This window comes from Hyaena hyaena, unplaced genomic scaffold (assembly GCF_003009895.1).
Source record: "Hyaena hyaena isolate Hyena2069 unplaced genomic scaffold, ASM300989v1 scaffold_738, whole genome shotgun sequence".
Classification (NCBI taxonomy): Eukaryota; Metazoa; Chordata; class Mammalia; order Carnivora; family Hyaenidae; genus Hyaena; species Hyaena hyaena.
The window spans coordinates 420,377-434,104 of NW_024081374.1; the positions used below are offsets into that span (position 1 = coordinate 420,377).

Sequence of the window (13,728 nt, forward strand, 5' to 3'; positions counted from 1 at the left end):
TTTAAGGTGTGATGATAATATTTGGGTTATGTTAAAAATAAAAGAATGTGCATATTTTTGAGCTATCCCGGAGACATTTATAAGTAAAATACTGCCTAGAATTTCCTTCAAAGTAATCCAGCACATGTTTTGAAGGTGGATACATAAATGAAACAAGAATGGCTATTTGTTGAAAACTATTAAAACTTAGAATTAAATGCATGAGAGTTCATTTTCTTATTACTCCTATTTTTGTATTATATCTTTTTTGAAATTTGCCACAAAAAATAAATATATTTGGTATATTCATGTGTTGTATATTTTTGATAATAATAATTAATAATGACAAAAAGCCTATCATTTAAGTACTACAATGTTTTTGGTCCCCATAAATGCACTTTAAAGGCATTATGTCTTTTAAATCTCCCCTCAAAACACGTAATCTTAGTATTATTCCCATTTGTTTGATTTCAAAGCCTTTATTCTTTCCTCTATTTATCTGTCTTCCATTCTATCTAATTAGTGGTAGAAGGTGATAAAAATTTCAGTTGCAAATTTTCCAGTGAATAAGTTTTTAGTATTATTATTTAATAATTATTAAATTATAATGGTTATTGTCTATTATTATAATGTCCAGATAGTGTTCTAAGGGTTTTATGTGTATTTATTTGATTTAAAAAACATTTTTTTCTAATGTTTATTTAATTTTGAGAGGCAGACTTCAACCTGGGGAAGGGCAGAAATGGGGACACACAGAATCCAAAACAGGCTCCAGGCTCTGAGCAAACATTCAGCACAGAGCCTGATGTGGGGCTTGAACCCACAGACCATGATATCATGACCTGAGCCGAAGTCGGACACTTCTGACTGAGCCACCCAGGCACCCCTACTTATTTGATATTCTTAACCATTCAATGAGGTAGAACATTTATTAGCTAAATGAATTTTTTTTTTTATTCTTAGAAAACTTTCATGATGTGAGAGACCTATCCAGAATCATTTAAGTCATTTCTCTTGTTGGACATATAAATTCTTTGTTTGCTTCTGGTATTAGAAATGATACTATATTAAACAGTCTCATACACAAATTTTGAGTTTTCACTTTAGGTATTTTTAAGTAGTCATTTTTTATGTGTATTTATTTGCCAGAGGCCGGCTGCAGCCAGGTCCAGGGGTCCCTGAAGGATGGACGGTGTTGGCGAGGGAGGGATGAGAAGCCGCGAGAATCTTTCTGGTCAACAGGCAGGCATCTCCGCTCTGACTGGGGCTCAACTTTATTATATAATTAAGTGTTTGGAGGACGGCACAGAAGTGGCATTTGCCTTAGACAATGATTTCTGATAACAAACTTCTTTGATATGTAAGAATTTCCCGGAACAGATTTGTAGAAGATTCATGCATAACCTTTATCAATAGTGATTGAGGTACGTGATTTAGATGCTTATCCTTTGCGGAAGGAAGGGATCTTTAGCATACCAGACAAAGTTTTTTAGCATAAAAAGGGTGAAGTTACTTCTTTGTGAGCAGGGGTCAAACAGGTCTTTCAGGAAACACCTCTGCTCCCATAATCACAAAAGAAGTTCCTCAATAGGTTGTTTCACAGGGAGCAATCAGCATATTCAAGGCCAGAATAAGTCACTCCAAATACTGATAACAAATGCCTTGGGGTGGGGCGGGGGGCGGGGTGGGGGGGGCAGTGCTCCAAGCAGAAACAATTGGGTGGGAGTGGATATCTGTCCTTAACTCTAAATTAGGCTCTTTGTCTCGGAGCCAGGCTCAGTTGTAACTCTTGTGTTCTTAGCCCCCTTTATTATGTAAGTCTTGGATCTGCAAGGCCCATAGGAAGAGCCTTTTAATAATCATCCACAATGTTTTCATCTGAAATCTCTTCGGAAAAGGCAGGGATACGCTTTTCCTTATGAGCAATCTGTGTGGAGAATATCGGTCTGATCTGGAATATTGTGAGGCCTGGTCAATACCCACAGGCTCATTTCCAACATGAGCCAGTAGTAGCAGAAGGAGATACCAGTTTTCGTTTCTCATGGCAGGAGCTGTGCAAATGCTACCATTTCCTTGCTGTGACTGTCATCCAGCGAGGCCGGTGTGGCTCCCAGCATTTATTTCCTTAGAAAGGGAGAGAAAGAGAGAGAGAGAGAGCCAAGGGAGGAGCAGAGAGAGAAGGAAAGAGAGAGAGAATCCCAAGCAATCCCCAAAATCCTACAGCACAGAACCGGATGTGTGTTGAAATCATGAAACGTGAGATTCTGAACTGAGCTGAAATCATGAGTCAGACACTTAACCGACTGATCCATTGAGGCACCCCAATTTTTTTTATTAAAAATTTTTAAATATTTGGGGGGAGGGGAAGAGAGAGGATGACACAGAAACCAAATTAAGGCTCCAGGCTCTGAGCTGTCATCACAGAACCCAATGCAGGGTTCAAATTCATGAACCGTGAGATCATGACCTAAGCCGAAATCAGATACTTAACTGGCTGAGGTTAGGTCGCCTAGGCACCCCAATTTTTAAGTGGAGTCTTACAAGAGAAATTAACTAGGTATAACCATTTTAAAACTGATATATATTATCAAAATGCTGCTTAGGAAAATCTTGCCAGCTTTTACCAGTTGTACATATCAGTTTTAGCATTATATGGAGTTCAGTATACTTTACTCCTTCTTAGTAATCTAATCTTTAAGAAGCAAAATTGAAAACTGAGAGGTGAAGGATGCCTGGCTAGTTCAGTCAGTAGAGGATGAGACTCTTGATCTCAGGGTTGTAAGTTCAAGCCCCACGTTGGGTGTAGAGATTACTTAAAAATAAAATATATATATATTTAAGGAGCACCTGGGTGGCTCAGTCTGTTAAGCATCTGACTCTTGATTTCAGCTCAGGTCATGATCTCACAGTTGGTAAGATCGAATCCCACCTCCAACCTGCTTGGGATTCTCTCTCTCCCTTTCTCTGCCCCTCCCCCGCTTGAGCTCTCTCACTTTCTCAAAATAAATAAACTTTAAAAAGAATCTTTGAAACAAGAAAGAAAACTGAGAGGTGAAAAAATGCCAAGTAATTTTAATATTAATTTTCAATTTCTTTGATTATTAATAGTATCTGATGTTTTTAAATGAGATCATGTTATATAATGTATATGTGTGTATATGGATTTTTCACTATTTTCCTTCATCTGGTTTTTTTTTTTTGACATTCTCGTCTTATTAAACAGTAAGACTTCTTCATACAGTAAAACATCCGTTCTTTTCAGTCATATATGCTGCAAGTGTTTTCCTGTTTGCCTTTTAAATCTGTTCAGGATATTTTTGACAGGTAAATTTTCCATTTTCATGTAGTCATTTAATCAATCATTTCCTTTGACCTTCTCCACTACGCTTTTTTGCTAGGTGGGCAGTCTGTTGGAATCACAATATCAAAGAAGCCTTCACAGGCTTGTGCTTTAGTTGATTTGTTTTTGAGACTTTATTATTCCCTTTGACCCAAAATGCTGTAGTGAACTGATTTCCCTTCATATCCTTGAATCTACCAAGCTCAATGCCACCTTGAGTTGGGAAAGACATGTTGTAGTGCCTGCTCTCTAGGCAGTTCAAAGCTGGACCAAATTGTCCAAAGCTGTTTTGTGGTCTAAATTGGTTGGAGAATCCTGGCTGTCCAAGAACCTGATCTCAGCAGGGAATTCCTGGCATTAAGTTTAGGAGTATTATTAGCTTAAAAGCTAGGGAAGCCAGCAGCTTGTAGTAGAGAATCAACAATATCACCAATGCCTTATATATGGGCACACAGCTTTGACGCAAATAGGTCATGAGTAGAAAAGACAGAGAGGATACTTAATTGAAAAGCAATATTTTAAAAGTAGGATTTTCATTGGCAGTACTTTAACTATGGCAGAGGAGATATTTAGCAAAATGCTTGGAGAATTTCATTCACAGACAGAGCTTACCTAAACCACAGAAATCCTGAAGTTCTCTGTCAGTATTTAACTCACGAAGTGTACATACGTGACCACAGGATCCCATTGACAACAACAAAATAAATCATTGTGAATACTTTACAGTTGAGTTTCTGTTTCTGTTTTCACTACTCAGAATTAAAGCGATAGAGCAAGGGCGAATTTGAAAATCTGACTTTTGTTTGGAAATCTCATTTTGAGAAGGAATGTTTTGAAACACATTTTTCTTGCTATTTTTAACACTTAAATTCTGCAGCAAAGTAATAGAAGTACATGAAAACTCAAGCAGTGCAGAAAGGCTTAGAGTCAAAACAGTGGTCTTCCAGACCATTTCTTTCTTTCTCAGTCTTTCGTTAGAACTATTTTACAATGGACGCCTGGGTGGCTCGGTCGGTTGGGGATCCGACATCATTTCAGGTCACGATCTCATGGTGAGTGGGTTTGAGCCCTGTGTCAGGCTCTGTGCTGACTGCTTAGAATCTGGAGCCTGCTTCCGATTCTGTGTCTCCCTCTGTCTCTGTCCCTCCCCCACTTGCATTCTATCTCTCTCAAAAATAAACATGAAGAAAAAAGGAATGAATGAATAAAAGCACCATTTTACACTTTTCCAACCGTTTTTCTAGTTGTTCTTTTTGTATCTCCACACTGAATTTGATTTTTCTTGATTAATCCATTTCAGTCATTGTCTGTGGAAGTCTGTGTAACAGAAGAATATTTAGCAATTCGTTTCTTATATTATCCTGTTCTCATTTGGAGACTGCAAAATCTTTTCAAACCTCTGTGCATTAGGGTTAACATTCTTTTTTAAAGAATGTTCTATGAAATTTTCCAATAATTGATATTTCGACTGTGGTAATTTTTTCTATTTGTTTATCCTGGTCTCTGTCTTGCTACCGATTTTTCTTCAATTTCTAGCAATGCTTGAATATAATTTTATATTGGGAATGGCAAGATTGTGTATATGGGTGGTACCTGTCAATGGGCAGAGTTCATTTTGAGGAAGCAGGAAACTGGATTTTTTCCAAATAGTAGAATTTGAACAATTTTGCTTTAAAGGCAAGTACTCACTGTCCCAGTTTGCCCAGAGAGAGCCACCTCAGTTTCATTGGAAAGAAACTTCTCTCTCCTCATCACACTACATTGTGTGGGGGTTTACATTGCATAGAAGTGGGAAGAAATGGGGACTATTTCAGCCCTTTTAAAAGTTAATACCAAAATGTTATAACTGGAAGGTCAACCTCCTCCACTTCTGGGCCCTTCTCCTTAAATTCTAAATGGCTGTCCTCTGTTTCTTCATTTTTGATAAATATTCTGTCTACCAAAAGCCTTTGTCTCATGCATTTTTACTATTTTCTCTTTATTGTCCCTTTATGAGGATCTTGACGTAAGAGAAGAAAACTATTTGATTTTAGTCAGCAGCTCTGGACCAGAAGCTACAAGTTACTTTTAAAAAGAAACTTTATTTTCCAGCTTTGTTTTATTGTTGATCTTTAGTTTTGTACCATTGTAGTTGGAAAATATACTCGGTCTGATTTCAGTCTTCTTAAATTTGTAATATTTGTTACATTTCTTTTTCTGGGGATTCATATGTGTGTACTTGAAGAAAATGTGTATTCTATTTTTTTTTTTTTGGATAGAATGTTTTCTCTATATCCTTTAGAACCATATATTCTGAAGTATGGTTCAAGTAAAAAATGTTCTTGTTGAAAAAAATGACTTTAACTGAGGGTGCTGTTTAAAATAAATATTAGAAGGAGGTGGGGTGATGGGTGAAATAGGTGAAAGGGATTACGAGTAATCATGATGAGTACTGAGTAATGATGTATAGAACTGCTGAATCACTATATTGTAAACCTGAAACTAACATAACACTGTATGTTAACTATACTGGAAATAAAATAAAAAAACAATAAACAAACAAGCCAAGCTTCATTGTATTTTATTTTCAAAACAAATATGTAATTATAAGGAAAATTTGGAATACTCAGGAACACATAAAAAAGGTATTAACTATTGGGGCACCTGGGTGGTAGCATAGGTTAAGCCTCCGACTTTGGCTCAGGTCATGATCTCACATTCGTTGGTTCGCGTCCCCTGTCAGCTCTGTGCTGACAGCTCAGAGCCTGGAGCCCACTATGAATTCTGTGTCTTCCTCTCTCTCTGCCCCTTCCTCACTCACCCACTGCCCCCCCCCTCAAAATTAAACATTAAAAAGAGAGAGAGAAAAAACCATCAGCTATCAACTTCTACACTATGGCCAGCGATGTTAACTAGCGCTCACTCTACTCTCTCTAACAGGGAAACCATGGACCACAAGAGACTAAACTGTATCTGCCTCGATTTCCAACAGACTCACATTCAACTTTCATTCACAAAAACAAGCAAGCAAACAAAAAAAGCTGGGAAAATTTTATTAATCCCTTAAAAAAGTTAATATAAAATTATAGCAAAAAAAAAGAACCGGAATGTGGGTAACTCAGCTGGAGCAGTCTGCAGCAGCGGTGGCAGCGGCAGGAGAAGAGATTTAATTTAGTTGCTTTTCTGTGGTTGTTGGTTGTTTGCAGTCTCAAGGTGATGGAAGCTGCACATTTTTTTCGAAGGGACCAAGAAGCTGCCGGAGGTTTGGTTCTACAGGCAGCAGCCCGACGCAAAACCAAGGATCTGGGGATCTTCACACGATGCCAAGATCCAAGTGGAACACACTTTTGAAGCATGTGCAATGTTCAGAGTAGCATGTTTGTCTCCAAGAGATGTTTCATTTTGGATGCATGGTACCATCCTCTTGCTGAAAGCTCTGGTTCCCCTGTTGAAACTTACTAGGGATTACAGTGGGTTCCACTCAATTCAAAGCTTCTTTTATTCTCGTGAGAATTTCATGAAGCCTTCTCACCAAGGGTACCCACACTGGAATTTCAAAACATTAACAGTTTCTTAATTCAGTTTTCCCAAATGGAACAGCATATTGTATGGGACACATGAATTCTGACTGTTGGTGCGTGTATACTTTGGATTTCCCAGAGACTCGGGTAATCAGTCAGCCAGATCAAACCCTGGAAATTCTGATGAGTGAGCTTGACCCAGCAGTTATGGACCAGGTCTGTATGAAAGAATGTGCTACTGCAAAGGATGTCACTCCTGAGAGTGGAATTCATGACCTGACACCAGGTTCTGTGTCTGATACCACATTGTTCAGTCCTTGTGGGTATTCGATGAATGGAGTGAAATTGAATGGACTATTCACATGACTCCGTGACCAGAATTTTCTTATGGTAGCTTTGAAACGAACTTAAGTCAGACCTCCTATGATGACCCGGCCAGGAAAGCTGTGGAAGTCTTCAAGCCAGGAAAATTTGTGTCCACCCTGTTTGTAAATCCGAATTCTAAATGTCGCACAGTGCTTTCTTCGCCCCAGAAGACTGAAGGTTTTAAACGTCTTGCTTGCCAAAGCACTATGTTTAATGAATACAATTTTGTTTTTACCAGTTTTGCTAGGAAGCAGCAATTACAGTAGAGTTGATTAATAAAAATGAAGAAAAAAAAGTAAAAAGAGAAAGCACACAGAAGAAGGTGGTGGCTGCTGTTTACATATCAATACTGGGGGCCATGGTTTCCATAACCATCACTTTGTAGCTGCAGAAAACCCTAGATGTAATGATAGTGTAATCATTTTGAATTGTATGCATTGTTATAGCAAGGAGTTAGATATCTTGCATGAGTGCTCTCTTCTGTGTTTAGGTATCCTATGCCGCTCTGGCTATGAAATTGAAGTGCCTGTATAAAATACCTTTTACTATATGAAACTTTACAACACTTGTGAAAACAATTTAACTTGGTTTACGCACAATGTAATATTTCTCTAGGTATCATCCAAAATTCCCCACAGACAGGGCTTTCGTCTTCATTAGGTGCTGGCGTCAGCCCAATCATCTGGGACTGTTCTATTAAATCGCTGCCAGAACTTTACCTCCAGTTACCTCCACTTTCTAGAGCATATTCTCTGCTAATATTACTGAAACCAATTTCTACTTCATACAGATGTTTTTTGCAGCAACAATTAAAGTTTATCTTCCGTGAGTCGAGTCCTCTTAAAATGACTGCCGTTATCCACTTTGTTTATTACTATTTTAACATTATTGCTTCCTATACGTGTACTTCCTTTAATTGATTTGTTCCTTGTCATTGTGTCTTGCCTCCTGACACCTCTTCAATAAAGCAATACACTCTTAAAAAAAAGGAATTAACCATCAACAACAGTCTCATCATTAATGGTAATGGCATTTTGGTATTTTTTTCAAACCTACATCTATAGCTCTAGTATACATTTGTATTGGATTTTAATCCCAACATTGTATAGTGAAAATTGTCTGTGTCAATAATAATCACTCATAAATAAACTTTAAAGGAAATGCAACTTTTCATTTTATCCATTGTTTATCATAATGTAACTATTCCCTCATAGCTACATTTTAAAATGTTTTGTCCCTTATCAGTTACAATGCTACAATGAGAATTCTTTACAGAAATCTTTACCCCCAGCCCTTGTTATTTCCTTGGAATTTTATCTTGAAAGTAAAATATTTGAATCAAAAGATGTAAAAATATTAAGTTTCACAATTCACATGCTAAATTGCCTCACAAAAAATATTCCATTAGCAATATATAAGGGTCTCTCTCCTCTTACCAATGACCTTACAAAATATGGTATTAACATTTTTTTTTAATTCCAACATTATATATAGAAATTCTATCTTGTTTTCCTTGACTTTTCTTTCATCATTAACAAGATGGTTGCTTTTAAATTTTATTTGGCTGCTTTTGCTTTTTCTTTCATGGATTTCCCTGCTTTGGTCCTTTGATGATTTTTGCAATCATGATGTAAGTTAACTTTTAAAATTTTGTCACAAATCAAAACGTGTTCCCTATCAAAGCTACTTCTATATGCTACCAGTTTTCTGTTTGTAAATTTTGTAATGTATAACCTGTCTTAAATGTTGAGTCAACTTTTAAGTTTTCTGCAGATATTGTCATCATCTGCATATGGTTATGCATGTTGCCAAAATTTTAAAAATAAATCATAAACACAAGAGATGCATAAAGAAAAGAAGCATGTAGCAAGAATTATAATGGCTCTATTCTTAGCACAGAAGAAATAATGGGAAGGCAATTGCAAAGAATGCAGAGAAGTGCAGTATCTTATATGGCACCTGCTGAGAGGCAGTTACTCCATAAATATTTGGTTAGTGGATGAGTCAAGGAACTATGAGCAAGCAGAGGACTGCAGGCGCAGCTGGCAATGAGATCCCCTCCTTCTTTCAGTCTTTCCCTGATTTGATAAGTAAGTAAGGCTGATCAGGAATTCTCCCTTTGTTTTAGTTTTTCTGTGTTAGAGAAAATAATCTTATCTCCAACACTCCTTCAGGGTGTTGTTGTGTTTATTATCTGACGCTGTCAAAAATGGTCTAAACTTTTCAAAATACAGTTGGACACATAGTTCTTATCAAGTTATCACACATAGTGGAAAGGTTATTAATTCACATTCAAGTCAGATACAGTTGCAGAAGTGAGTGTTACTTTAAATAGCAGATGGTATGCTTGTTTCTATAGTAATAGAAACAACCTTTAATATGTTTTAAAAAGTTATTCTCTTTGGGGCCAGAATTCTCTTTCTTTCCAAACGTTTAATTGTAAAAATAACATCAGAATCGTATTAAAGATATTTGGGGGGAAAAGGAAACAAAATTGTTGCAAGGCACAGCTGTTACTAATTTTCATTCCATTTTCTAAACTGTTAATAGATACATATTTGTGAGAGATCATTGTGGATAGCTCAAACTATGTATGAGATTTAATACATTTTCAGTGAATTTGAACTCTGTGTAAAAAATAAATATGAAAAAATTACAAGGTTAGGGATAATTTCAGTTGTCTTCTCTGATTCATTATTATGAACATTTTTGGTGATTCTACAAGGTTACAAACCACAGAATTTATCTTTAGCCTTTGTATCTTGTTTGTATACCTTACTTTGGTCAAGTTCCCCTTTCCTGTATGTGAGCTTCCTGCCTACAGGAGAAAGAACATAATTCAGGGTGACCTGTAAGAATAGTCCTTCCTGTTAGGAACAGTGACGACTCCAGAAATTTTCAAGGGATTGATAAGGGATTGAAAAGGGGTCATGATACTTGTGTGGCATGAATATTTGGTATAATGAAATAGAAAATCCAGAGCTTCCATCTTTATTAAGATGTAGATACTGTCTAAGAATGAAAGACAGTAGCTTCTTCCTAACACTTGAACCTTTGATTCGTTCCAACCAAGCCTAAATCAAGAACTACCACATGTATTTTCTTCTTAAATGAGCCAATACATTTGCTTTTTAGCTTAAGCTGATTTGGGTAGGTGTTCTTTTTCTTGTTAGACACCAGATATATAGCTTCCATCTTCAAGTGAAAAGAACAAAAATAAATACTTGTCACACTGTGTAGATTAGCATAGACGGTTGGTAGCCAGTGCACAGAAACCCAGCCAAGTGAAGCGACTTGTGTAAAGGCATTGGGATAAGAGAGATACTAGGATACAATAAGAAAATTAACTACACATTTGGAGGTTTCTGGTCTAGCATCTAAGGAGCTTGGAAGTTACCATTCTGTTCTAAAAATAAGTAAAAAGCAGAACAAACTAAAAAGCCACAAGTCTTAAACCCATCAGAAAAGTGAGGTCACAGAGCAAAACACTGCCCTCATAGTCACAGAGGTAGACAAAGGCACAGAGGGTCACAAGGTGCTGGAGGAGAAATCTAAATGGTAATGGACAAATTGTTAGAAGCTCAGTGTGGGCAAGTCTGGGATTTTAAAACTCTAGGCGGCCTAGGATGGGACCGCCTCACATTAAAAATAGTTTTACAAAATGATCCAGCAGTCACACTCCTTTGGTACTTACCTAAATGAGTTGAAAACATATCTACAAAAAAACTTGCACATAGACATTAATAGCACCTTTCATCATAATTGCCACAAACTGAGAGTAGCCAAAATGCTTGTCCTTTATTAAGTGAATGGACAAATAAACTATGATACACCCATAAAGTGGAATATTATTCAGTGCCCAAAAGGAAATAAGCTATTGAGCCACGAAAAGACATGGAACAATCTTAAATGCATATTTTTTTCTTAAATAGTTTATTGCCAAGTTGGTTTCCATATAACACCCAGTGCTCAACACAGCAAGTGCCCTCCTCCATGCCCATCACCCCTCTTCCCCTCTTCCCTACTCCCATCAGCCCGCAGTTTGTTCTCAGCATTCAAGAGTCTCTCATGGTTTGCCTCCCTCCCTCTCCACAACTATTTTTCCCCTTCTTCTACACCATGGTCCTCCGTTAAGTTCCTCCTAATCCTCCTATAAGTGAAAGCATATAGTATATCCTTCTCTGCCTGACTTATTTTGCTCAGCATAACACCCTCAAATCCCATCCATGTTGCTACAAATGGCCAGATTTCATTCTTTCTCATTTGCCATGTAGTATTCCATTGTATAGATAAACCACATCTTCTTGATCCATTCGTCAGTTGATGGGAACTTAGGCTCTTTCCATATTTTGGCTATTGTTGAGAGTGCTGCTATGAACATTGGGGCACATGTGCCCCTATGCATCAATGCTCCTGTATCCCTTGGGTAAATTCCTAGGAGTGCTATTTCTGGGTCATGGATGAGTTCTATTGTTAATTTTTTGAGGAACCTCCATACTGTTTTCCAGAGGGGCTGCACCAGTTTACATTCCCACCAACAGTGTAGGAGGGTGCCCGTTTCTCCACATCCTCGCCAGCATCTAGAGTCTCCTGATTTGTTTATTTTAGCCACTCTGGCCGGCGTGAGGTGGTATCTCAGTGTGGTTTTGATTTGTATGTCCCTGACAATGGGGGATGCTGAGCATCATTTCATGTGTCTGTTGGCCATCTGGATGTCCTCTTTGGAGAAATGTCTGTTCATATCTTCTGCCCATTTCTCCTCTGGATTATTTGTTTTTTGGATGTGGAGTTTGGTGAGTTCCTTATAGATTTTGGATACTAGCCCTTTATCTGATATGTCATTGCCAACTATCTTTTTCCCATTCCGTCAGTTGCCCATTAGTTTTATTGATTGTTTCCTTTGCCGTGCAGAAGCTTTTTATCTTGATGAGGTTCCAATAGTTCATTTTTTCTTTTGATTCCCTTGCCTTTGGGGATGTGTCAAGTAAGAAATTGCTGCAGTTGAGGTCAAGGAGGTTGTTTCCTGCTTTCTCCTCTAGGGTTTTGATGGTTTACTGTCTCACGTTCAGGTCCTTGATCCATTTTGAGTTTATTTTTGTGTATGGTGTGAGAAAATGATCTAGTTTCATTCTTCTGCATGTTGCTGTCCAGTTCTCCCAGAACCATCTGTTAAAGAGACTGTCTTTTTTCTATTGGATACTCTCTCCTACTTTGTCAAAGATTAGTTGGCCATACATTTGTGGGTCCAATTCTGAGTTCTCCATTCTTTCCCATTGGTCTATGTGTCTGCTTTTGTGCCAATACCATACTGACTTGATGATTCCAGCTTTGTAGTAGAGGCTAAAGTCTGGGATGGTGTTGCCTCCCATTTTGGTTTTCTTCAATATTACTTTGGCTATTCAGGGTCTTTTGTGGTTCCATACAAATTTTAGGATAGTTTGTTCTAGTTTTGAGGAAAATGCTGGTGCAAGTTTGATTGGGATTGCATTGAATGTGTAGATTGCTTTGGGTAGTAATGGCATTTTAACAATATTTATTCTTCCCATCCTTGAGCATGGAATGTTTTTCCATTTCTTTATGTCTTCATCAATTTCCTTCATAAGTTTTCTATAGTTTTTATCATACAGATCTCCTATATCTTTGGTTAGGTTTATTCCTAGGTATTTTATGGCTTTTTGTGCAATTATGAATGGGATCGGTTTCTTGATTTCTCTTTATGTTGCTTCATTGTTGGTGTATAAACATGCAACCAATATCTATACGTTGATATTGTAGCCTGCAACTTTGCTGAATTCATGGATCAGGTCTAGTAGGCTTCTGGTGGAATCTGTCGGGTTTTCTATGTAGAGTATCATGTCTTCTGTGAAAAGTGAAAGTTTGACTTCTTCTTTGCCAATTCTGATGCCTGTATTTCCTTTTGTTGTGATTGCTGGTGCCAGGACTTCCCGCACTATGTTAAACAGCAGTGGTGAGAGTGGACATCTCTGTCATGTTCCTGATCTCAGGGGGAAAGCTCTCAGTTTTTCCCCATTAAGGATGATGTTAACTGAGGGCTTCTCATAGATGGCTTTTATGATGTTTAAATAAGTTCCTTCTATCCCGACTTTCTCGAGGGTCTTTATTAAGAAAAGATGTTGTATTTTGTTAACTGCTTTTTCTGCATCTATTGACAGGATCATATGGTTTTTATATTTTCTTTTGTTGATGTGGTGTATCATATTGATTGATTTGTGAATACTGAACCAGCCCTGAAACCCAGGAATGAATCCCACTTGATCATAGTGGATAATTCTTTTTATGTGCTGTTGAATTCGATTTGCAAGTATCTTGTTGAGGATTTTTGCATCTGTATTCATCAAGTATATTAGCCTGTAGCTCTTTTTTTTTTTTTTTTTTTTTTTTTTTTTTTTTAGGTCTCTGTCTGGCTTGGGAATCCAAGTGATGCTGGCTTCATAGAATGAGTCCAATAGTTTTTCTTCCATTTCTATTTTTTTGGAATAGTTTGAGAAGAATGGGTATCAATTCTGTTTTAAATATCTGGTA

General features: G+C 37.4%; 1 pseudogene; it reads left to right on the top strand.

Annotated features, from left to right (window-relative positions):
• Positions 1 to 6,514: 6,514 nt before the first annotated feature.
• On the top strand, positions 6,515 to 7,451 carry LOC120220952 (annotated as a pseudogene).
• The last annotated feature ends 6,277 nt before the right edge of the window (positions 7,452 to 13,728 follow it).